A 27,799-nucleotide genomic window follows, 5' to 3' on the forward strand; every position below is an offset into this window, starting at 1 on the left:
CAGGATTTCCATCTGGGTCCCTCCAACCCCAAAGCCTGTGCTCTCGACCAGGTGTTACTGCGTGCTCTAAAATGTGGTCCCAGACACTGGGAGGAACCTAGAACATCCTCACAGCTCTCAAAAGTCTTACCTTGTATTCGAGGAACCCAAAAGGATTAGACTTGTTCTGTGCTCAGAATTAGGCCCAAAGCATGGAAATGACCAGAGACAGGTAATAGCATCCAAAAATATGCAACTACTCAAAAGTAGAAAAAGATTGCTTTGTATGGTTGTGAGCACCTTCCTACACCAAGGATCCAAGCCTTCATTGTGAAATGTTGGATTTACTTCATGCTCTCTTCCAACCCTAAGATTCTTTGGTCCTATGTTCTCCTATACCTCCCTAGATCCTCTCCCCAAATAGATTACAAATAACAGAAAACCTATGTTAAGTATCCAAATACCAAATTTTCCTAAAATTGTAAAAATCTTTCAAAATGGCATAGACACCTTTTTTTTTGCAAGTCTACCTTAAATCAGCCATATTAAAATTATAGAAATAGAGACATCAAGAACTAGTTTCCATTTAAACATCTGCAAACAGTCTTTCCAAACTAAAGAAGAAATATTGAATAATTTGCTTAAAAGAAAATCAAACATAACTCTGAAAATAGCCCCACAAAACAGAAACACATTAGAAAGACAAACTCAAATGCTGAAAACGTCTCTTTAACTGGCGAATATTTCATCTTGTACTTTAAAGGGATGTTTACATCCATCAATTAAAAATATGCCTTAAGCACTCATAGACTTCCGCCTTGAAGGAGCTTAAACTCTAACTAGGAGAGCAAAGGTCATAAATAGGCAACTGATACTTAAAATTATCATCTTTATACATTAGACTGAAAAATGTCTTCCAAAGGAATAATATAAAGTTACACATAAAATATGATTTAAAGTATAAAGTCAATTATGAAGGAGAAATCAACAGTAACATCTATAGTTCCTTTATTTGATTTTCTTTTTCCTCACAAGGACATTTTTTTCTTTGCTTTTACAGAGAGAGGAAGGGAGAGAGAGAAACATCGATTGGTTGCCTCCAGTAGTCACTCAGATCAGAAATTTTACTGGGGATCGTAAATGCCCCGACCAGGGATCAGACCCACAACTTAGGTATGTACCCTGACTGGGAATCGAACTGGCAACCTTTTGGTTACAGGATGAAACTACAACCAACATCAGCCAGGGTGGAGCATCTATAGTCCCTTTAGAAGCCACAATGAAGATATAGGTGTTCCCCACCTCCTCCACTCGTCAAATCATATCATATCCAAAAATGTTGACTGCTGGTTGAGCCATCCTGTAGGTGTGTTGTGGTTGGTTGCTCTGTCCACTTTTTAAAAACTAATTAATGACAAACATTTAAAAACTGGGAATTTTGCATTAAAATTCAGACATGGAACATTGGGCCTAGTAGTCGTTTCTCCTAATTAGAACGGACATGTGCTTTTCAGTCTGACACAATGCCTTACCTGGCCCACATCATTCATTTATGATACCTGGTCCTTGAAGGCATATGAGTTTGGGGGCCCTGGCATCAATTAAGGACACTGCTGCATTCAGAGAGTAAAGAACCACAACGGGGGCGGGCAGACCAGGGATAATGATAATCAACAAAAAAGCATGACAGCTTAAAAAAATAAAGAGAAGAGTGCTCACTTCGGCAGCCCATATACTAAAACTGGAACAATACAGAGAAGATTAGCATGGCCCCTGCTCAAGGATGACACGCAAATTCATGAAACGTTCCATATTTTTGACAAATACCGTATGATCTCACCTGTAAGTGGACTCTGTTCAATAAAATAAACTAATGAACAAGGTGGACCACAGGCACGGAAACATGGAGCAGACTGAAAGTGACCAGAGGGGAGAGGGAAAGAGGGCAATGGTGGAAAGAAGGGGAAGGGACTAGACAGAGAACAGGTATGAATGACCCATGGACATGGACAACAGAGTGGGAATTGACTGTGGGAGTGGGGGGTGGGGGAGGAATAAATGGAGGGGGGTAAAGGAGGAAGAACTGAGACAACTGTACTAGAATAAACATGATTTATAAATTAATAAATAAATAAAGTAAAAAAAATAAAGAGAAGAAAACTAGAAAGGAGGGAAAACAAAACAAAACAAAAAGAAGAGGGCTCCCCAAAGAGCTCAGTTACATTAGTGTCAAACAGAATTAGGGGATGCCATGTTCTTACTGAAGTCCAAGTACTGATCTCTCCATCTGTTCCTGCGCCATCCCAAGAACCCTGGTTAACGTTACTAATGCCCAGGAAAGGAACCTAAACTGTATGCTGCAGGAAATGCTGGCTCATGCTCCCTGTGTATCTAGCTGAACCACCCACCCATCACTACTGCTGCTGATTCTGTTATTTTTTGTTCCTGCTCCTACCCACGATCAACCCTGTTCCCACATGTCTCTCCTATTCTTGTCTAGATCATGGAGGAGGCTTTGAGGTCAAGGACTTGAGACAGCCAGATGACGGCTCTGACTTCTGTTGGAAAGAAGGTGTTGTCTATGATCACTCATGTGGGGCCCTAAGGTATAAACGCAGGAGGTTCCCAGAGACCAAACTACAAATACCATCTATCCTACCTAGTTTTAAAGTTAAAAATATGTGCATGTCATGCCAAAGATTGAATGTTGGATAAAAGCTATATGATCTTGGAAAGCTGCTTGGCCTCTCTGGGCTTTGGTTTCTCATCTGAGAAATGGGAAACATAATAGCGCATAAGACATAGGATTATTGTAGTAGAATAAATAACACTTGAAGAGTGCTAAGAGCAATGCCCAAAATATAGAAAGCACTAAGTAAATTTTAGCATTAAATGATGTTACCTATTCACCCTTGTGCGACCCAGGTGTAGATGACTGACTCCAGTTGAGCCAATAGGATAGTCACTCCAGGAAATTTGAAACAACAAACAGAAACACAGAGACTGGAAGTTACTGGAACAAGGTCACACTACTAGCAGCTTTCAGGAGACAAGGCCAATGTAGTTCCCATACGTATCCCTCCCCACGCTTGGTTATTGAACCTTCAATTCTTTGGAAACACATTCCTCCACTACATACATCATTCTGTTTCTTTTTTCCTTTTTTTAATTTATTGTCTCCATTGTTGGAGACAACAATAAAAACTTAGATAAACACATTACCTTAAAAAAGCAATTATATTCAATTCTTCCCTGTTGAAACATAAGTGGGGTTGTCTTTATCCCTTCATTTTCATTACCTGTCTTTATTAATGAGACTTCAGAAAACTGCTTTTGATAATAGCTTTTACATGGTTGTTCTCCCACTTCAGTTAATCAAGTGGAAGAATTACTTTTTCATTAAAAAAAAAAGTTTCTATTATTGCACTGAAGGTAAGTAAGTCCATGAAACTTTAAGTGCCTGGCATTACCATTGCTTCCTTCAAAGGAAAACAAGGCTTGTTCCTCATGTGCTTAGTGGAAATAACCTTGCTACCATAAGCCATAACTGGCTGGGTCCCGGGAGCAGTTCCTGGACAAGGAGACACACTGCCTCTGAGCTGGCTTCGTGGAAAGCTCTGCCCACATGGGATGCTTCACACTGAGTAGTGGCAACCCAGTTCAATTGCAGCACCCCCTCTGAAGAATAAATGCTAAATGCATTACACATACTCTTAACTAATATCTGGGTTTTCCCTAAGATCTGCTGCACATTCCAGTCCTATTGCAATTCATCCAGAACAATTATGTGGCGCAAAGTCCCTACATCTATAATAAGGACTGCCTCCGGTGTCATTTCGTCACTGTAATAGATGTTTCTTTCAGAAGGTAATCTGGGCCTGTCCCCTACTTGCTTTATCCCTGAGGCAGGAAGCAGAAACAGGCCACAACACACCTGCCTTTTCTTTTCCACAAACGTAAAACTGTGGAGGCTAAGGTTATAGAAAAGGGAAGAAGGCTCTAGAGAAAAGACTCTCCCCAGCCTACAGAGAGGCCCCCTTGGGTTAAAGGGAGCATCTGTGGTTCCTGGAGCAGAGGACTTTGTGAATCCCAGGAGATCCTGAAAGAGATGAGTGCCTGCTGTGTCTAGGAGGGACTGACATGTGGTTAACCTTTTGAAAGGTCCCTGTGTCTTGAGAGTAACCCAGAGCAGCCTGGAGGGCCCTGTGGAGCAGTCACTGGCATGCGTCAGCATTACCTGGAGGCACCGACGTTCCCTTCTATTTGCGGACATTCTGGCATCATATAAGATCTTAGACAAAACTCTGAGGCAGAGGAATTGAGAAGCAAGCACCAGGCCTGGCAAAATGTGAGACTGGGAGTCAGAACTCAAGTTGAGATGAAAAAAAAAGTGACATGTCTTACACCAGAGTTTATAGACTAGGATTCAAACTCCCTGTGTGGGCAGTGACTGTTTATCTACTTAGAATCCCATTCTTGAGAGTGGCCCCTGATGACTGTGTTGAATAAATCCACTGGCTTCGCAACTTAGCTCCAGCAGCTGGATCCCATGTGGGTAGAGACTGAGAGAGGAAGCTCTGCCCACAAGGGCTAGAAATGCCAAGTATCTGTCCATCTGTCTGTCTCTGTACGTCTGCCAGTCTCTCTCTCAAACATACACACACACACACACACACACACACACACACACACACACACACAAGATCCCCATAGCAGATACCTCCTCCTACGTCCTCTCCTTTCCTCAGCATTATTCTTCATTTTAAGGCTACTTTGAATTACTCTAGAACCAGAGAAGAATGCATTTGCTTGCTTGCTGGCTTGTTTATTGCCACCCTATTCCAAAATGAGTATTAAGGTATCTAAAAAGAAGATAGTGGGGAGAGGGGAGAAGGCATGTTGAGAGCTATGAGTTCAATAATCAGTACCCCAGAATGAGATGTGGAAAAATCACAAGGTGCTTAGAAAGCATGAGGTGGAAGTGGCAGCAGATGAGGCTGCAGAAGCAGGTGGCAGATGGAGATCATGCAGGGCCCACGTGCTAGAACTTGGATTTGATCTTGTAGGAGCCGGATTGTTGATGAAGGGCTAGAAGTCATTTGCTCCGATAGAGGGTGACTCTGACAGCCATGGAGACGGGTCAACCTCGAGCAAAATTAGTTTGCAGTTTTTGTAGCAGTTCAGTCAATGATGACAGCCTGAACTAAACCTCTGAATTAGAGACTGGCAGGAGAGGATGGATCTGAGAAATATTTAGAGACTAGAAAAAGGGAAGGGGAATGTAGAAAAAGAGAAGGGGAAAAGGCTGATAGAGTAAGTCAAGGTAGTTTCCCTAGAAGGAATAAAGAGAAAGTCAGAAGTCAGGCAGAAGTGTAACAGGGGGGACAAGAGAAGGGCAGTAGGGAAATCAGTGGGTCCCCGATGAGCCAAACAAGGAGGCCTGAGATGCCGAGTGTCTCTGATAAGCCCCAGAGCACATGGTGATTCCAAAGGGTGGCAGGACCCCAACCTCCAGGAGACCCACATTTTCCCTCCAACTCCAGCCCTGGCCCCAGGCCCTCCCAGAGTGACCGAGGAGACCTGCTCCTTGGAGAGGCTGGTCAGTGTCGTGCACGGGCCTGCCGAGATGGTGGCATGCTGGTACCCAAGCATCACTGAGCCCCCTGGCCTTCGTTTGTCTTTTTTCTCATACACATGGAGAGTAAGAGTTTATAAACCGTCTTGTTCATCATCCCTTTCACACAGCTGTACTATAGAATATAATAGATATGCTATTTACACATATTTTTGTAACAGTATATGAGCTATGATATTATGCTAATTAAAAACAAAAACAGTAATACTCACATTTTTCTCATTTCTAATTGTCTATAACAAGAAAAGAAGTAAACTCTTCCCACTGGGCTTATAAAGCAAATTCATGCATTCTTTCACCACAAGGCTCTCTTATCAGTTATAATCCTGGGCTCTGGCTTTGCAGACCCATCTCTCTCCTCCTTAGTCATACTGTGCACTTAGGATTCATGTGAATTCCAATCACCTGACCTTCCTCCCATTCTCAGCTGTACTCCTGACCCTGTAATATTGCTTAAGATTTTTTTCTCCTTCCTGTCTTAATGGGTGCTTTCCCAGCCAATCTGATACCTTTCTTCAACAACAGCTTAAAACAAGAACAATTTTTAAACGTATATCTGTGTCCATAAAACAATATGATGAATTTTATCAGAAACACACACACATTCACCATGGAACAATGGAATAAATCAATAGCTGTTCCCTTGTGCCTGCTTCACTTCCTCCTGAACTGGTTCTGTGTCTGTATCCACACCACAGGAACCAGCCGGAAAGTTAGCAGGTAAAGAAGCCAGGTACCTTCAACAATCTGTTCAGTGAAAATCATTGGGTGTGATGGTTAGTTTTATGTGTCAGCTTGGCAGGGCTATGGCATCCAGTTTTAGGCAAAACACCGATCGAGATGTTTCTATGGAGGTACTTTTTTAGATGTGATCGAATAAAGCAGATTACCCTCTGTAGTGTGGGTGGCCTCATCCAAGCAGTTAAAGGCCCTAAGAGCAAAGGCTAAGGCTGACCAAGTAAGAAGGAATTTCCTCAAGACCGCAACATAGAAACCCTACCTGAGTTTCCAGCCTGGCGAGATTCAGACTCAAGACTGCAACATCAACTCTTTTCCTGAATTTCTAGCCTGCAGACCCGCCCTGCAGATTTTGGATATGCAAGCCCCACAATCACATGAGCCAAATTCTTAAAGTATGTGTGTGTCTCATAGGTTCTATTTCTCTGGAGAATCTTAACAAATACAATCAGCTACAATATTACTTTATAAGAGTTTTATGAGTCACCTTTACTACATTTCAGGAAAGTAGAAACAGGTGCTATAACTCATACACTGTATAATTTAATGGAAAGAAAGATCACACAGGACTTTTATCAGGCTGAGGTAGGAGGCCACAGTCTCCTCCGGCTCCATTACTCACCACCCGCACTACCGTGAGGAAGTTATTTAACCTCTCTGATTTGCCCATGTTCTAAATGTGGATAATTGCACTTACTTCATTGGGTGTTAGATAATATTAAAGTGATATAATGTATGTAAAGCATGTAACATAATGCCTGCCTAGCATATAATACTCAAAACATTTTTATAGCATTTCATTGTAAGATGAAAAGATAAATTGAAAACCAAATAAAAAATACTTTAAATATCAGTGATTATACTTATATTACCAAAAAGTATATCATTTTGAGGACTCAAAAAAAAAAATTTCACTTCCTTTCACATCACCTGCATAATGATGCCGAAGATTCCAGTAACAAAGATTCATTCTTTTGGTTTAAAGGTTTTTATTTCTTTTCGAGATTCTGATAGATGTAAAGCAGTGAATAAGGTCATCAGATTACATCCTGAAGAAATACTTTGATAAAAGGAAGAGGGAACACTGAGGCTCCTAGAGGTAAAGCATGATAAACTTTGCCTCACAGTTTTCCCTAGAGCCAGTTCTATCACAGAGGCAGAGAGTCAAGGAGCCAAATGAGTCCCAATACAAACAGAAACACAGCCTGACCCTAATTCACAATACCACTCAAGAGAAATACTACCTGGGGTACATGTTTTTAACTGAATGTGACAACCACTCATTTCCCTAGTTCGGAACGCACGCTCATCATCACCACTCTGTTCAGTTATAAAGACAGGTGGCCTTGTCTTCTCCCCTGCCTTCCTGATTCTCTGGGAGAACAGTCTTTCATGGCATCTGATGGAGTCAGAAGACCCTACCGAAAACTCCTGCCACAATGTCTAAAATTCTCCTGTTACAGGTTCACTCTTCACTGTTCCTCTCTGCAATAAGCTCGTTAAATGCGCATACTCAAAAGGGATAGTAAAATATATAAAGGCATCCTAAGCTATTAGTAACTTATCAGGCAATTTCTTCCAAAAAGGATGGTGTGTAGATTACCCGAAAGCAATCAAAGCCAAGAGGGAAAAGGCAGAAAGGTGAAGAAAAATAAAATTGTTCACAATTTTGTAAATTCTTCGCCTTCCCATATTAAGTAGGAAGTCAACAGATCGGGGTTTCAATTCCGAATTCTGTCATTTATTAATATGGGGCCTTGTTGCAAGTCGTTAAGTCACAACTTCTTTAAACCTTTTATTCCTCCTCTACAAATGAGAACAATACCTACCTCTCAGAGCTGTTATAAAAAAGTAATGTATTCAAGGCACCAAGGACCAAATCTTGCATACAGGAGGCCACTTAAATGACAGCTGTCATTTTCAAGAGCTGTGCCAAAACTGTCAACTTGATAAAGAGTTCCTACAGTCACAGCTGTGAGTCCTGCAGCAAATTTCTAAGCCACTAGGAGCTTTTTAGTCATATCATCAGCACAGGGCTAACAATTCAACTGGATTACTGAAATGATTAGAATGATATACGTAAAATGTATAGTAGGCATTGAACAAATGACAGGGACTTCTTACTCTAAGTCACATTTCCCCCTTGTCCCTCAATAGCTTATTCTCCACATGGAAATTAGATTGAGTCTATAAAAGCTCAGTCAGAGTACATCACGCCTGTGCTCAAAAGGCTCCAGTAGCTTCCTGCTTTGCTCAGGGTAAAATTCTAAGCCTGTACCATGGCCTACAGGCCTCATGATCTGTTTTCAGGTATCTGCTCAAATGTCCTTTTTAAAGAAAGTTCTTCCCAGACAACCTTGTATAATGTCTCCCCCGCCGCCATCATTCTATATACCCCTTAACCTGCTTCATTTCTCCCCAAAGCACTTACCTCCACCTGACATGTTATACATTTCCATGTTAATCAGTGTGCTGTCTGTCTGTCTGTCTGATAACAAGCTCTGGGAGTACGGAGACTTGTGTTTCATTCACGGTTAGAACCCCAGTTCCTAACACAATGACAAACCCACAACGGGTGCCCAGTAAATATCTGTGCAATGGAAATATGAGTAGTGAGTGATGTTTGCAAAAGTATCTGTACTGCCTAACACACAGTAAGTACTCGGTAAATACCAATTTCCTTCAATAAATATTAGTTCCTTCCTATCCTCCTTCTCCCCACAGCCATCGTTTCCCATAGCTGCCCTGAAGCTTGTCTTGGAAAAAGAGGTTTAAAGCAGTCACAGAGTCTCACAACCCACAGTAAAACTGTCCTAACCGTACACCAGAAATGAGGCTGTTCTCACACGCTCACGGGAGACGACAGAGAACCGAGCTTAGACGTGGCCCTGGAGTCCTGCAGCAGTCTGCTTCCTCGCCCACGCTTCACCTCTTACGAGCTACTTGACTTTGGACAGGCTACTTAACCTTCCTGAGCTCCCCAATTGATAAAGCAAATCTGCTTCCTAGGTTTGCTGTTAGGATTAAGTGAACTAATGCCCACTGCCTAGCACAGGGCCTGGCTCACGGGAAGAGCCTGATACCAGCTACCATCGCTAGTACCATTAGTCAGCAACAATGAAAATGCTGTTGACGTGAAATAGCCGTGTCTTCATAACTTCTTTTCGTGAACAGTTTTGCTTAATTACAGTTCTTTCTGGAGCTACAGAGAGCTGAAGACGTTTCAGATGAGTTTTAATAGGATTAAAAAACAGGAAATGATAGTCATTTGTTTATAAAAAGCAGCATTTCAGAGGAGGCTTTTTTTCACTTCCCTAGTCTCCTGAAACATCTACATCTCAGACTTCCTGATTCTTTTGCTCTAGTAAATAGACAAATTTGTCTGGAGTCATGGTGATTACACATATTATAGAAAAACACTTTAAAAATCTGCTTGATATTCTCGTAAATTCCGAAGATTATTATGTGGATTTTTAAAAATGTAAAATGTCTGTGTTTTCTAAGTTAATTTTAAATTTGAAGGATTTCATTTTACAAAACAAATATTTTTTTAAATTTATAAATATAAAAATTTGAAATGCTTTGTTAAACAGGGCACATACAGAGGGAAACAATGCAGCACAGTAAAGATTGTGCCAGTGAGGAGGAGTCGTGTTTCCAGCTGTGACTCTGAAAGTAAAAGGATACGATGTTTGGAATCTCAGGTCACTTTTCTGGGTCACTTTGTTTCCTCAAAGTGACAACACAGGCTGGATAATTTTTGAGATTCCTAAATTGATCATGAGTCCATCCCTCATCTCTAATGTTCTTTTAATGCCCAAACTGCAGTATCTTTCATGTTTTGTCTTCCAGGTTACACAAAGCCTCAATATATTTATCCTGAACTACATTTAAAAGCTAATGAGTTAAAGATATCATGGACTAAGTATCATATCTAAAAAAGAAAATAAAAAGTATCCCTTCCTAATCCCCTAGTTCATCCTCCCCTATAAGGAAAAAAAAAAAAGATGTGTTTTGGACTATAACATCTTTTTAGAAAGTTGTTGATTACCAAAAACAATAAATAAAAATTAACAAATAAAATAATTTTTTATTTATTGGAAATTTAATAAAATAAATTTATTAAAATTAAGTATTATTAAAATAAAATAACTATAAAAATTAATATATAAAATACCTTGTGTTTTATAATTGAAAGATACTGCCTAATTGTGCTCCAAAATTTTTGTACCCAGAGTAGAATATAGATTCCACTCTTATTAGAGTGAATTAGAATAAATCCTATCACAAAGTTTAGAGAATTTCTAGATGAAAATTTCAGCCTTTGGACAGATTACAATTAATTATTTTAAAAAACAGCATCCCTTGCCACTGCCCATGTGGCTCAGTTGGTTGGGCATCATCCTGCAAACCCTAAGGGTCATGGGTTCAATGCCTGGTCAAGACACATGCCTGGGTTGCAGGTTTGGTTTAGAAGGCAGCCAATCAATGTTTTTCTCTCACATCTCTCTCCTTTGCCCTCCCTCTAAAATTAAAAATAAAATATATTTTTAAACAACTACATCCCTTTCCCTTTCCCAGAGCTATTTTATCATTTATCTGGATTTTTCATCAGAAAATAATGCACCAATATTTTCTCTATTTGAGGTTTTATGTTCAACTCCAAATTATAACACAACATTGTGTAATGAGAACAGTTGACTTGGCTTAACTGAAATAACAAATATATACTAAAATTTGGGATTTGAAAATAAGTAAGTCACTAGAGTGCTTTTCAATATCCTATATGAGCATGAATTCTACTGTCTCCGGGAAATGAAGGCGCTGTGTCATCTGCTTCAAGACTAAGAGATGAGAAACAGTTGGCTCAATGAGCTACTGCACAGCCTTAAGTAGAAATAAAATTATCCTAGAAAGGAGAATTAAAAGCCACGTCTTGGCTCCTGGCTGGGTAAGGGCGGGAGTATACTTTAACAATGATGTCAAGAATTTTTAACTCTCAATGACCCTAGGATGGAAGCCAGAACTCTGGGGTACATGTAGCTCTGACCTGAGAGGAACCAATTTGGGGAACCTCTTTAGTCTTACAAAAAATAAGACAAAGGTTTCTCAGATATCCTGCAGACTTGATATCCTAACAAGTGTACCTACTACACAATACCTAAAAATGCTGGACAAAATAAAAAATTTGATACATATTTGATACACACACACACACACTCAGATACACATGCATATTTTTTATGCATCCATGAGTTGGCAGGAAATCTTCAACAGCAAGAGAAATAGAGATGATGCATTGACCCCTGTAACCTAAAGCTTCCCCTTTGTAGGCCAAGCACCTGGGAGGGGACAGAAGACAAAAACGAGGAAGTCTGATTGGGACATTTGCAGATAGAGCCAGGAAAGCATGAATTAGGAAAACAAATCAAAATATCCTGAGATGGTAAGGACATTTGTCCATCTGAGGCCTGAGGCTGGATGAAGTAGGAAAAACGTTTTCATAATCACAAGGTCGTTCTCGTGTTTTGTGACCAGTTACACTACCTACGCTGTATCGAAACTTCTGATGCTGACAATTTATTTCCCATAGTTAATAAAGCCTGGCAGAAATAAAAAAAGACCCTTTCTGGAAAAATATACCTTTAATTCAAGCCACAAAAATGACCATGAAGTTCCAGCAAAGGAAAGTTCTTGATAAAAAGTTGCAAAACAGGAGTACGGGGTGTGTGAAATGGCTGAAGGGAGTCAAAAGATACAAACTCCAGTTATCAAATAAATAAGTCAGAGAGATGTACTACACAACATGACAACTGTAGTTAATGGTACTGTATTGCATAGCTGAAAGTTGCAAAGAGTAGATCTTAAAAGTTCCCATCACAAGGAAAAAAAACATAACTAAGTATGGTGATGATGTTAAGCAGACTTACAGTGGTAATAATTTGCAATATATACAGATATCAAATCATTATGTGGTACACCTGAAACTAACATAATATTGTAGGTCAATTATTGTAGGTCAATTTTTTTTTTAAGTTGAAAAACATGTAATGAAACAAGTCCTCACAGGTGGGACTACAGAAACAACAGACGAAACCCATAAACAAAAACTTCAAGTATAATAATTATCAGATATTAAACAGAAAAAATATTTCATATATTTAAAGAAATGGAAAAGGGCATCAAAAGTAGGAGTTAGGGGAAAGATATTATCAAAAACAACAAAGCATAATTTAAATTAAAACCCAGTGAACAGAAATATATATAAAGGATTCTTACAAATCAAGAAAAGCACAAACCACCAAATGAGGAAAAGGGCAAATAAAATGGATAGACAGACATTTTGCAGGGATGCAAACACCTATGGCTAATAGACATATGAAAAGGTGTTTGGCATCATTAGTGATAAGAGTAAATCATATCAAACCCACTGTGAGATAACATATGACAGGAATTCAATTGGTAAAGAAGTTTTAAGTCTAATATTACTATGCGCCTAAAACAGTATGGTTCACAGCTAATGAAGTATAAGTGATGGAAGCACTTTGAAAAACAGTCTGCAGGTATCACCGTGTACATTCCACATTTGCCCAGTTCATAAAAAGGCTATTCTGAACAACTGAATTGCTAACCGTCCTTTCTCGGTATTCTCCACTGTATATTTTGTCAGTTATCTCACGGCACCTAGATTGCTACAACCTCTATTATCATTTCTACTTTAGCCATAGAATGAACACACACACACACACACACACACACACACACACACACCCTCCCCCCACAAACTAAACACAAAACTGTGTGCACTTGAACAACAAAAGAGCCTTATTCTTAACAGTTACTGTAAATAATTTCTATCATGTCCCTTATGATTCAGAGTCACATTATATTACATAAGGGATTAAGTAAAAAGGGCAACCCGGGGAAATAAAAAAAATAAGGGGTAAAACAAAAAAACCTTTTAGGTAAGTAACTTTTGAATGTACAATGTTTGCAAATGTAAGACAGCTTACAAGACCAACTTTGCCATAGAAGTTTACATAAAAATTCAGTCTGGACCCTGAAGTGTCAGTCCTACTCCTTGGAGTTCTTCTACCAGACAGGAATGGATACATGGGTAAACAATTTTCACTTGTTTAATGACAAGTGGTGTATAGATATATGGAAGTGAAACTATCAAACTTCAACTCACACTTCTAGAGATAAATGTAGGATTATAATGAAATGATTAAATTTAGTGTGTAACTACATTGATGAATCTCATTCAGTTACTGGGTAACAAAAACAAACAGCTAACTTTAAATAAGTCACACATCAGTAGAAAAAAATATCTTTCTGTGGAAAAAAACACTAGTAAGTGCACATAACATCTTGTCTTGAGTAAGCTGAAAGTGATGAGTTGAGGAGGTAATGGTTGAAAAGGCTGAATAAAAGAGAAAAATTTGACATTTTTGGTGCCTAACATTAATGGTCCATTTGTAGGAAAACTTCTGAGTATGATCCATTAATGTCTTTTTTTAATGTTAAAATGTGTTGTCCATTTAATATATTAATTAAAATAAAGATCAAATCACCACTATTTATTTTTTTCCACATAACATTAACATTTTCTTCAAGTGTGTAAGTAGCTTTGCAAATGTAAAAGTACCAATATTTTCCCTTAAGCCTCTGAGAACTAATTCCATTTCATAAGTTATCACTTAGCCACTGTAACAGCACAGTTTTGGTAATGTATACTGCCTAGTTGAAGTCTTAGTGCAGTTGCTTACTAGCCCAAATAATAGAGCTAGAAAGTGTGATGTCACTTTTCAATTACAAGAAATCTGGATTCTTATCTAAAAGTGTCTATTATGATTAATATTGAATAGTTAACCAGAGTTCAGAACAAGTGTTAATGTGTTCTCTTAATTTAACTCACTTTGTGCCTTTTTTAGTCACTAAAACACCACACAAACACACTTTACATATATTTTAATATATTATTTCTTTGTGAAATGCTAACCTTCAACCCTCTTTTTGCACTACCACTATCAATAAATTTTAAATCGGTTGGTTTTTAAATTGTTATTTTAAAGCGTGCATTCAAGTAAATCACACAAAAGTTTAAACAAACTAAGACACTAATTTTTATGTATAATCATGTCATATCTATCTTTATTGAATAAAAATACTTGTACCATATATAAGTCCTGCACCAGAAGAATTCTTTCCCCTTGGAATATTTTGGGATTTGAAAATAATGATTTACTAAAAAAATCCTATTGTTTCCTCTACTGAGGAAACCAATGTAGAACTTGCACTGACATTTTTATTACTACCTTTATAAGAATCAATAGGTATCTAAATGTTAAGGTATGTATGATCTTTGATAAAGTATTCTCTTTTTTATTATTTATTTATTTTTAGACAGAGGAGAAGGGAGGGAGAGAAACAGCGATGTGCAGTTGCCTCTTGAGTGCCCCCTATTGGGGACCTGTCCCACAAACTAGGCATGTGCCCTGACTGGGAATTGAACCAGCAACCCTCTGGTTTGCAGACTGATGTTCAATCCACTGAGCAACACTAGCCAGGGCTGACAAAGTATTCTTTTATCTTTTCAAATTAAAGTTGTATAAAAGTTTCAATATCTTGCCTTAAATTGGTTAACTGTTCCTTTCTAGGATTCAAACATTGTGGCATTTAAAAAATAAAACATTCAATTTTGATACTTAGACTTCAGATCAATAAGGAGTGAAGCCACACTACTATAATCCATAGATTTACTTGTATGCTGTTTGACTAGCAGTGCAAATATGAATGAACATGGAAATTAGTCTGATCTATAAGAACCAAATACTTTTTAATTATATTCAGGTAGTGAGTAAAGATGTATAATATTTTTATTAATCCCTTGAATATATTCAGTGGATTGGATGTGACTTCATAAAGATGCTACAATTGTATTAAAATATTTCTGGAATTAAAAGAAAAACAAAAAAAAACAGTCTGGCATTGTTTCCTAAAGTTTAACTTTCCAGTATACCCTATGAAAGTATACTGATACATATGTATACTTCCATTAAGCATATACCCAAGAAACACCTTTGCACATATGTGTAAGAGGCACGTACAAGAAAACTTGCAGTAGCACTCAAATGATTTGCAAAGGCCTAAAATCAAACACACATTTATAAAAGAGTTAATGAATACACAATGCTACATTCACATAAAATTCTAAATGAATACGCTACAGTGACATGCAGCAATATGGTTAAATACTAGCAATGTAGTTTTAAGTGAAAAAAGTGAGCCTCAAATAATTACATGCCCTGGCTGGTGTGACTCAGAGGATTGAGTGCAGGCCTGTGAACCCAAAGGTCACTGGTTCGATTCCTAGTCAGGGAACATGCCTGGGTTGCAGGCCAGTTGAGGGTGTGCAAGAGGCAGCTGATCAATATATCTCTCGCACACTGATGTTTCTCCCTCTCTTTCTCCCTCTCTTCCCTTCTCTCTAAAAATAAATAAATTTTTAAAAAATAATGACATAAAATATGGATCTTTTTATTAAGTTAAAAACAACTAAAATTTAAAGTACAAACTTTTAAGGAACATAGAGAGCTGTAACAAACTGTGAAAAGGGAAACTAGAATAACAAAGGTGTTTCAGAATGATGGTTACCTTGAAGAGGGAGAGACAGGTGGCTGGAAGGGAGAGCCCATACAGTTAGATGTAGGTCACTGCCAGAGTCCTAGCTTTTGTTTTGAATTGGGGGTTGTGGGTGCTTACCAGGTTAATTAATTAATTAATTAAACAAGGCCTGCATCAGCCAATGATGACAGAGTGTCATAAATCAGTCATTTCAATCTCTTTTCATCCCTGTTTATCACCATCACACCACCTAAGAGCCTTGTCAATCATGACTACACTTGTGAGGCATTTTATAGCTCAAAAAATGTTGTCATTTTAAATGAAAAATATTATTTCATTTAACCCCTGCAATAATCCTATGAGGCATATATTGCTATTAATCTCATTCTGTCAGCATCAATGAAAACTATGGCTCAAAAAGACGAAGTTACTGTCACAATTTAAATCTAGGCCTTAAAATTACAAATTCTGTATTATTTTGTATGTGAGCCTGAAGAATACCTATCCTTTTTAATGTTTCCCATCACCTATTTCAAATAATGTGATATTTAAGAGATTGTGAAGAAACAATAAAATTATGCCTCCAAATCACCAAAGGCAAATGCCAAAACTAATACCTTTGAGAGAGAAAATTCCTCAGAATACTAGAGGATCCCCTTCCTGACTTGAAGAGGGTCATATTGGAGGCCTTGTTATCTTTACTCACACCATATTCCATTGCACACTGTTGGTAAATGCCCTGTCTGGTTTCAGGAACTGTAACCCTGCCGACAGGCGGGAGGGCCCCAAGGCTGGAAATAATCAGGGAGACCTTGGAGAAACAGACCCCTGAGGGGACATAACCTGTTCCCCCTGGCAGAGGCATAGCCCCTGCCTCCCTGCTTGGCCCTGTGATGGTCGCTTGTTGATGACAGTTAAGACCCCTCGATGGAGGGTCAACCTAAGCCAGGTATCGGCTGGTGCAGGAAGCAGACAAGAATTTGGGGGACACAGAGAAAGGGCAAAAAGGCCTGCACCCCTCGGCTCGGTTTGGACATGGCCAGAGTCCTCATTCTATCCCGAAGCAGTCTCCTTGCCTCTTGGCGGCTCCCTCCCCTGGCCTGGTTCAGGCTTGAAACAATACCAGAGACAGTCCTAAATTAGATCTGGCGGTTCCCAGGGAAATCAGGCCTAAAAGTAAATACTTTAAAGTATGCTTTGTTTTTCCCTCAAAAGATGATAGCCAGCTCATGCTGGGAAGCAAATTTACATTATTCACAGACCCTAACCCTATACCCTTAGGCATTCTTGTGTTTACTATGCTCTAGTGTTTAGGCATCTCTCTTGTTTACTCGTCTCCTCTCAGACCCAAGTATATAGGTGTGTTCCTGCCATTTGTTTTCTTCAAAACATCACCTATTCTCTGTAAACATTAACCCACTGATATAATGAGATAACCTGTAGATTCCTGTTACCTCGCCCTACTGACAACCCTTTCAATAAAAGCCTTTGAACAAAGGGACTCTGGGCCTTCCCCGCTAGGGGGAGGTAACATGTCACCTTTCCTGGCAAACAGAGAAGTGTTTGCAAGAACTTGTGTTCATTCCCCCCATCTGTGACAACTCCAGGATGGGCTCTGTGGGATTCAGAGTCTCTGATCCCGTCTCAGCTGGACCTAGATGGTAACCCTCAGATCCTGGAAAGCCACGTTCCCTGTGATGTGCTCCATCCCCAGACACGGCAGCTGCTACCCAGACCTGGGACAAGCAGTGACCCCCAGCGCTCCCTCCACACACCGCTTGCGACAGCACACAAATACCTTCTCACTGAGAACTCACTGGAACTCAGAGAGAACAACTTCTCACTGAGGTTCTATTTGGAACCCAAGCCAAAGACTACTGAGATATTCTCAGGGTCCTAGGCACTCTTTTGCAAGCTCTATCCATATCCTCAGACATACGATCAGACACATCTAATACACTTTTCCATTAAATGTTTGAAAGGGATTTACTATTTAAATAAATTTTGTTAAAATGTCTTTTGTAATTTTAAATTTAATTTATGTACAGCTATATAATATTTGAATTGCAACTGCCCAGTTAAAGTAATGATATATTTTGTAACCATTTAATTAAAGACAGTTTTAAAGTTCAAGTTCCAAAGTTTGTATTTCAGAATCAATAATATATTTAGGTCTTAGTCACTCCAAAAGGCTTTTGAAGAGCTCACATGCTAAACACAGACTTGAGTGGACACAGCACTTGGCCAGGTGCAAAGACTAGACCATTGGTATGGATGGCAGGGGGCTGCATTAGGTCCATCCCTAGAGCTGCTGGGATCTCAGCACTGATGAGCTCACCCACCCCACTGCTCATCTCTGCCATCCTTGGCTACTACCCCAAAGGCAACTGTCATCTCAAAGACTATCATTCTCCTGTTGTCTGTCTGTACCTCCTCCTCTGCTGCCCACCTGGAGAACTTTTTCAAGGTGTTCTTTGGAACCTCGATTTCACTGTCAACAAGCTGTATCTTGTCACAGAAAGTGCCACCTCAGGTTTATATGAGAGACCCAAGATGTCAGAAGAGTAAGTGGAAGCTGCACTAACCTCCTCACAGCACCAGTGTGGAATTACAACTGAATTGTAGAGAAATCATACAGAATAACCAACTGAACAATAGCTGGAAGGAGGCCTTATGACCATGAACAGACAGAAGAAACAGCTTCACCACAACGTGACTGGTACAGAGTGGTGAAGAGATGAGAGAGTACTGGCTGGGCTCCCACGGGTGACAGCTGGAGTGCCAGAGGGAAATTTCGGTGGCCAGGGGGTTCCCCCTGAGAAGTGTGGGGTATAAACTCCAAGCTGGGCTCCCCAGCCTACAGCTCCAGAGCCAGAAAGGAACCCAAATAATATCCAGCTGTGAAAAACAGCAAGGTTTCTGTCTGCCAGGGAGAAATGGCTGGAGACACACAAAGCCTCTCATAGGGCCAATGCAGAAAATTTTGTTTGCAGCCACTTCCTGGGCTCTGGTAAAGGGAAGGCAGAGTGGACTAGAGACACTTGAGGAGAGTCTGGGGATGGTGACTTTGGAGAGAGAACTGAGGGAGCAGCTGCCAGGATCCCTGTGCTGAGTCATTCCCAATACTGCAGAAGCCATCTTGCTCAGGCAGAGCAGTTCCCTCCAAGTGCCATCAGCCTGAAGGGAAGCAATAGCCCCACCCCCAGAAGTTGTTCTGCTCCACCTTGTAGTGCTTAAGCCTGACTGCTTAAAATTACAGAGTGACTAGATTAACAACTGAAGGAGTCAGCCATAGACTATGGATCACTGGTAGTCTCTAACAGGCTGACTAGGTCCAGATTGGGACACCATCTGACACCACCAGGGGAGAATCCAGAAAGAGAAGGCAGTGGGAAACACTAGACTTTACAGAGGTGAATTCCATCGTGGTCTTCATGATTTGCGTTATTTTTCTCTCCTGCATAGCTTTTTAACATTCATTTCTTATCTTCAAGTTTGTGCCTATTAGGTCACTAGTTCTTATATTATAGTTTATTTGAAATCTCATATGTTGCTCCTTCCTTCCCTTACTCCATTTCACCATCTTCTTTCCTTTTATTTTCATTTTAAATTTTATATTCTCTCTTGCTACAACTTGTTTCCATTCTGCACTCTTACTATTTCTCCTTTCTCCAGCCTCTCAAAACCATTTTTCTTGTCATTAGTCATCTCACATTCTTTTCCCCATTCTTAAAATACTCTTATTCTCTCTTTATCAATCTTTGCTCATTGGTGTGGATAGGATAGTTGTTGCATTTCTTCAATTTTATTTCTAGATCTTCACTATTTTTGCATTTCAAATCTAAAATTTTGCCATTCCCCTCTCATACCCATTTTGCCTTCCTCTTGCACTTTCTTTTTCATTTAAAACGTTAATTTTTCCCTGTTTTATCATGGTTTTCATTCCTCACTCTTAGTATTCCTTCTCCATTTATCCTCTCAAAAATCACTCCTCTTTCCTCTAGACATCTCTTAAGCTTTTCTTTCTGTCTTTTTTCCTCTTACTCCCATTCCACCTACATTAATCTTTGCTCATTTGTTGTTGATAGTGCTATGGTGGATCTTTTTGTCCAACTTGTTTCCTATTTTTTCTTTTTTTCCCCTCTCTCTCACTATATACTTTTTAAATTTCTGCTTAAACCTAACACTATACGTTGCCCTTCTCTTACTCCATTCCTCTTTCTTCCCTCCCTTTTTTATTTATGATGTATATTTTACTTTCTTTCTCTCTTCACCTTGTCTCTATTTCCTACTCTTACTATTGCTTCCCCCCTATGCTCTCAAAATCATTTTTCTTTCAGTTAGTCATCTCATATTCAATTTTTCTGAATAGCATTCATAATAGTATATGAATAGCATTCATATTCATTTTAATATGAATACTATTCATATTAAATAGTATCATTTAATATGATACTATTAACCTCTTTACACCTTTATTAATATTGGCTCATTTGCTGTTGATAGTGTGATTGTGAGTGGTGGTCATTATGCAGGTGTGGGTTTGTTTCTTGGGTTGTTTGGTTTTGTACTGTCAGTGCCTATACAACAGCATAAAAGACATGGTGGGCAGACTGACTCTCAGTCAGCCTGCCAGAGGGAAGGACCCATCAAAGAATGACCCAACAACAACCAAAACTGAATTATAACCACAGAGCCCACATAAACAACATAAAGGACATCCCAAGAGCATCAAGTTCAGGAGATCAGGGAGACTGCACCACTGAATCCCACAGGTCTCCTACCACAGAAGGTCACACCATAAGACATAGAGTCAAAACAGATCAATCTAAGAAGCAGAAACAAACAAGAAGAGTTTACCTAAATTGGGGAGGCAAAGAAACAGCCCCTAGTCAAAAGGAAAGAAGAAAGAAGGAAACCCCAGAAAGAGTGCTAAATGAAAAAGAGGCAAGCAAACTAGCAGACATGGAGTTCAAAATAATGGTTATAAGGAAGCTCAATGAGCTTAGTGAGAACTACAAAGAACAAAAGGGAAGCTACAAGGAACTTACTGCAAACTACCAGCATGAAAAAAGGCATAGAGACTATAAATAAGAGCAGGAAGAAAGGAAGAATACAATATCTGAAATGAAGAACACAGAAGGAATTAAAAGCAGGCTAGGTGAAGCAGAGAACTGAATCAGTGCGTTGGGGGACAAGGTAGAAAAAAAATTCCCAGACAGAGCAACAAAACAAAACAAAACAAAAAGACTCAAAAACAATGAAGGGGTTTAAGGGAACTGCAGGACAACATGAAATGTAATAATATCCATATAATATGGATACCAGAAAGAGAAGAAGAAGAGTAAGGGACAGAAAACCTGTTTGAAAAAGTAATGACAGAAAACTTCTCTAACTTGAAAGAAAAAGTAACACAAGTCCAGGAAGCACAAAGGGTCCCAATCAAGAGGAACCTAAAGAGGCCTACTCCAAGACACATCATAATTAAAATGGCAAAATTTAAAGACAAAGAGAGAAACTTAAAGACAGCAAGGGAGAAACAGCTAGTAACATACAACGGTGCTCTGATAAGGCTATCAGCTGATTACTCAACAGAAACACTATAAACCAGAAGGGAATGACTCAAAATATTCCACGTAATGAAAAGCAAAGGCCTGCAACCAAGATTACTCTACCTCTCTACCCAGCAAGCTCTCATTTAAAATGGAAGGTGAAATAAGGAATTTCCCAAACAAACCAAAAAAATTCTAAAAGAATACATCTCCCCCAAACCAGCATTGCAAGAGGTGCTAAAGAGACTGCTTTAAGAAGATGAAGAAAAAGAGAGAGAAAGAGTGGAACACAGGTATAAAGGGGAAAAATGGCATGGAATAAATATCAATAATAACCTTAAATATAAATGGATTAAATGCTCCAATCAGAAGATACAGGGTAGCTGAATGGACAAGAAAATACGACCCTCATTAAAATGTCTACAAGAGACCCACCACAGAACAAAAGATCTACACAGACTGAAAGCGAAGGGATGGAAAAAAAATATTCCAAGCAAATGGACATGAAAAAAAAGCTGGGGTAGCAATACTTATATAAGACAAAATAGAGTTGAAAACCAAGGACATAAAAAGAGACAAAGAAGGACACTTCATAATTCTTAAGGGAATAATACATCAAGAAGATATAACATTTGTAAACATATATGCACCCAACATAGGAGCACCCAAACATACAAGGAAAATCTTGGAGGGCTTCAGGAAAGATATCAGCAGCAACACACTCATAGTAGGGGATTGTAACACCACATTGTCAACAATGGCTAAATCTTCAAAGCAAAGAATCGACAGGGGTATTGTGGCATTGAATGAAACTCTAGATCAAATGGACTTAATTTGTACATACAGAACCTTTCACACCAAAGGAGAAAAATATACATTTTTTCACATGCACATGGAGTATTTTTAAAAACAAACCACATGGTAGGACACAAAACAAACCTCAACAAATTCAAGAAAATTGAAATCCTACTAAGCATTTTCTTGGTTCACAATAACTTGAAACTAGAAACCAATCTCAAGGGAAAAACTCAAAAACATTCAAATTCATGGAGACTGAATAGCATGCTATTTCATAATGAATGAATTAACAATGAGATCAAGGAAGAAATCAGAAAGTTTCTGGAAACAAATGAAAATGAACACACAATAATCCAAACCCCATAGGACACAGCAAAGGCAATCCTGAGAGGGAAGTTCATAGCAGTACAGGACTGCCTAAAAAAGATAGAAAAATATCAAATAAACAACCTAACCCTACATATATAAGGACTAGTGGAACAACAAACAAAGCCCAAGGTGAGTAGAAGGAAGGAAATAAACAAGATTAGAGCAGAATTAAATGACATAAAGACTAAAAGAACAATTCAAAGGATCAATAAATCCAGGAGTTGTTCTTTTATAAGATAAACAAAATCAATAAACCTTTAACCAGATTCATCAAGAAAAAAAGAAAGGATCCAAATAAATAAAATCCAAAACAGAAGAGGAGAAATTACAACTGATACCACAGAAATACAAAGTATTGTAAGAGATTACTAAGAACAACTATATGACAAGAAATTTAAAAACCTGGGTGAAACAGACAAATTTCTAGAAACATATAGTCTTCCAAAAATGAATCATAGAACAATAACTACTAGTGAAATTGAAGCAGCAATCAAAAACTCCAGCACACAAAAGCCCTGGACTGGATGTCTTCATAGGCAAATTTTACCAAACATTTAGGGAGAAGCCAACTCCTGTCCTTCTCTAACTATCCCAAAAAATTCAAGAAGAGGGAGGTTCCTAAACTCTTTTTACAAGGCCAGTATTAATTCCAAAACCAGACAGGACACAACAAAGAAAGAAAACTACAAGCCAATATTACTGATGAACATAGATGCTAAATCCTCAACAAAATATTGACAAACCGGACCCAGCAATACATTAAAGAAATTAAACACCATGATCAAATGGGATTCATCCCAGGAATGCAAGAATGGTATAATATTCTCAAATCAATAAACATAATATACCACATACCCAAAAGGAAAGACAAAAATCACATGATCATATCAAGAGATGCTGAAAAAGCATTTGATAAGTACAGCGCCCATTTATGATGAAAACGCTCAGCAAAGTGGGAATAGAGGGAGCACACCTGGACATAATAAAGGCCATGTATAAGAACCCTACTGCCAACGTCATACTCAACGGGCAAAAACTAAAAGCTTTCTCCCTAAGATCAGGAACAAGACAAGTGTGTCTGCTTTCACCACTTTTATTCAACATAACATTGGGAGTTCTAGCCACAGCAATCAGACAAGACAAAAAAAAAAAAAAGGCATCCAAATTGGAAAAGAGAAAGAAAAACTGTCATTATTTGCAAGTGACAGTGTGTACATAGGAAAACCTATAGGCTACACCAAAAAACTACCTGACTTATTAAGTGAATTTGGCAAAATAGTGGGCTACAAAATCAATATTCAGAAATTGAAGGCATTTTTGCACACCCACAATGAAATATCAGAAACAGAAACTAGGAAAAAAAATTTTAGCAACCAGAAAAAGTACCTACGAATAATTTTTACCAAGGAGGTAAAAGACCAGTACTGAGAAAACTACAGAACATCGAAGAAAGAAATTAAGGAAGATACAAAAAAGTGGAAGGATTTACTGTGTCCATGGATTGGAAGAATTATCATTAAAATGCCCATACTACCCAAAGAAATCTATAAATTCAATGCAATACCTATTAAAATACCAGTGACATATTTCAAAGATTTAGAACAAATATTTCAAAAGTTTTAATGAAACCAAAAATGACCATGAATAGCCTCAGCAATCTTGAGAAAGAAGAACAAAGTACGAGGCATCACAATATCTGGTATCAAACTATATTACAAGGCCACTGTAATCAAAACAGCCTGGTGCTGGCATAAGAACAAATAGGTCAACAGAACAAAATAGAGAGCCCAGAAATAAACACATGTCTTTATGATCAATTAATATTTGACAAAGTGGGAGGAGTATGAAATGGAATAAAAATAGCCTCTTCAACAGAGTCGAGAGAACTGGAATGGTACATGCCAAAAAAATTAAACTAGATAACCAACTTACGCCACACACCAGAATAAACTCAAAATGGATAAAAGACTTAAACATAACCTGTGTAACCCTAAAAGTCCTAGAGGAAAAATTAGGCAGAAAAATTTCAGATATCCCACACAGCAATATTTTTACTGATTTATCTCCTAGGGCAAGAGAAATAAAGGAACGAATAAACAGATAGGACTACCTCACATTAAAAAGCTCCTGCACTGAAAGGAAAAGAAATCAACAGAGACAAGAGGGAAGGGGGGGGCAGGGAAAGGGAAGGGAAGGGGAAAGTCAAGGAACATATAGCAAGGACTCATGGGCAAAACCAAAGGGGAAGAGCTAAGGGAGGGAAGGTGGGAGGGGGCAAGGGAAAGAGGTGGGGGAAAGGCAGAGACAAATGTATTTAAAAAGTAAATAAATTAATTTTAAAAAAATAAATAAATAAAAATTAAAAAAAAAAAAAAGCTCCTGCATAGCTAAATAAAATATCATAAAAATGAAAAGGGAATCAACTGTACAGGAAAACATATTTGCTAGGGAAACCTCGGACAAGGGCTTGATCTCCAAAATATATAAAGACCTTACATGACTCCACACCAGGAAGATAAACATTCCAATTAGAATATGGGCAAAGGACCTGAACACACACTTCTCCAAGGAGGACATACAGAGGGCCAATAGGCATAGTAAAGGATGCTCAGCATCACTAGCCACCAGAGAAATACAAATTAAAACTACAATGAGATACCACCTCACACTGGTCAGAATGGCCATCATAAACAAATCAACAAACAAGTGCTGACAAGGTTGTGGAGAAAAGGGAACTCTAGTGCACTGTTGGTGGGAATGCAGACTGGTGCAGCCACTGTGAAAAACAGTATGGAATTTTGTGAAAAAACTAAAAATGGAACTGTCTTTTGACCCAGCAATTCCACTGCTGGGATCATAGCCTAAGAACTCTGAAGCACCAATTCAAAAGAACCTATGCACCCCTGTGTTTATAGCAGTGTTATTTACAAAAGCCAAATTCTGGAAACAGCCTAAGTGCCCATCAGTAAATGAGTGAATCAAAAAACTGTGATACATTTAAACAATGGAATATTACACTGCAGAAAGGAGGAACTCCTACCTTTCACAACAGCATGAACAGAACTGGAGAATATTATGCTAAGTGAAATAAACCAGGCAGCAAAAGACAAATACCATACAATCTCACCAATAAGACGATTCTAATGAACAAAACAAATAACGAGCAAAATAGAACCAGCGGCATGGAAACAAGGAACAGACTGACAGCAGCCAGAGGGGTAGGGGAGGAGGATAAGGGGAAAAGAAAAGCAAGGGTCTAGTCAAGGAACCTGTATGAAGGACCCACGGACATGGACAACAGGGTGGGGACTGACTGTGGGAGCGGGTGGTGGGCAGGACCGGGGAGAGCAATGGGGGAAAATTGGGGCAACTGTAATAGAACAACAATAAAAAAAGTTCCCGAGGAAAAAAAGGAAAGTTTCATCTCCGCTGTGTGTCTTACTTTAATCATTAGTAAGTGCCTGCTCTCTGCACTCCAGCATTTCTCCAGCGGAGGCTGCTCCTTCTCCCAGGGACCCCATCCGAAGCCTACCCCACTCTGAAGTCTAAAGGCATCATCCAGCACCACTCTCTCCCCCTCTGAACTGTCCAACCTCTGGCCCCACCCCCTCATTCACTGAGGACTTGGGCATCTGATTCACTGCCATTTCTCCAGGATGAGCGTCATCATCATCAGGGAAGATTTCCACATCAGTTGGATGCGCCATCCAACACTTCAACCACAAAAGTTCCTAATCCCCCAAACTCAAGTAATCTTCACCTTCTGTCCTCTTCTGACCCTTGGCTCCTCTCCAGATGATTACATCACCTGGAACTGAACCAAATCTGAAAACTCTCTCTCTAACCTAACAACATGACCTCAAATATCTGGCTCTCCCATTCTCACGCTCCTTTTCAGAATAATCAGCCTTCCAATCCTCTTCGTTCTTGGTTGGATCCATGACTGTCCTTGTGATTTCCTGTCCTTCCCTGTAGGGTTTCACAATGCATCATTTCAAGTATTCTCTTGTCATCACTATCCCAGCCACCTTCCTTAGGGCTATCCATTCCACCCTCTGTCCTGGATCAGCCGAAACCTTCACCTTAACTCCTGATCCTAAATTGCTGAGACCTGCTTTGAAACCTGAAGCCAAGCAGTTTGCTACATCAACAAATATAAAAGTATCTAACATCAGCTGGACCCTCAGCACTGTCGATACTGATGGACAGCCTGCCTGGACTGGTGTGAGCAGGCTGAGGGCATAGAATTGGAAGCGCTGCCCGGGGAGATGGAGCCAGGCCATGGGAATGGGACCTGGGAGCCACTTTGCATCGAGCCACACTCCTCAGGGACAGAGGTTGGAGGTTCAAGCACTGAGGGTATGGTATGCAGTCAGACAATACTTTCGCAAACCAGCCAGGGCCATGGCAAGGACGTTGAGTTTCACAACACTGCGAGGCTAAACCAACTTCGGGCCTCGCAGAGGCTCCACCCGAGTGGGCGCCCACCTCCAGACTACAGATGCCCCGCCCCTCCTGCTGAAGCCATCCTCAATGATGCCTGAGAGGCCATGCGGGGTTTCCAGGCTCCCTTTCCTTAGGCTCTCTGCCAGTGGGCCCCAAGTGCAGTCAACTGGCTTCATATGGGGCCTAGCGTATGGCAGGGTGTGGAGGTGAGAGAGCGCTTTAGGAGTCTCCCCTGTCCTCAGGGCAAGATCACGGCAGGAGGAAGTTCTTACACTGAGCGCATGCAAGGCTAGCAAGATAATTGGATAAGAAGAGAAAACCCCTCATACGCCCAACCAATACAAGATTGGGGGTGTGATCGGGGGAAGGCAGGTACATGCACCATAGAAGTCAAAATGGCACAGGGGCAGTGCTAGACCAAAGAGGACTGCCAGTCTAGCCTAGGGAAGGAAGGGGTTGGTTGGGAGGTGGACCCACCCAAAGCGTGGGAAAGTGTGGGAAGCTGACTGATTATTTGGGAAAGCACCTGGTCCATTCTGCTCCTAAAGCTTATATAAACCCAGGAGAAGAAAGAAACTGTCTCTGGCTCATTGCTAACTGCTTGGAACCTGCACTCGGAGGGTACACTGACCAGTTCTCTCCACAGACCATGTGA

At 39.6% G+C, this 27,799-nt stretch overlaps 1 protein-coding gene and 1 non-coding gene across 11 annotated transcripts in view; one reads left to right on the plus strand and one right to left on the minus strand.

Moving 5' to 3' along the window:
• Nucleotides 1-27,799, minus strand: part of DST (dystonin) — a 427,647-nt gene that overhangs the window by 331,277 nt on the left and 68,571 nt on the right. The window lies entirely within an intron of this gene.
• LOC129067967 (U6 spliceosomal RNA) lies at nt 1,691-1,797 on the plus strand. Its single transcript, XR_008528795.1, has one exon. It is a non-coding gene; the product is annotated as a U6 spliceosomal RNA (small nuclear RNA).

This window comes from Pteronotus mesoamericanus, unplaced genomic scaffold (genome assembly GCF_021234165.1).
Source record: "Pteronotus mesoamericanus isolate MK-2021 breed Mesoamerican mustached bat unplaced genomic scaffold, CSHL_Meso_final contig_20, whole genome shotgun sequence".
Lineage (NCBI taxonomy): Eukaryota > Metazoa > Chordata > Mammalia > Chiroptera > Mormoopidae > Pteronotus > Pteronotus mesoamericanus.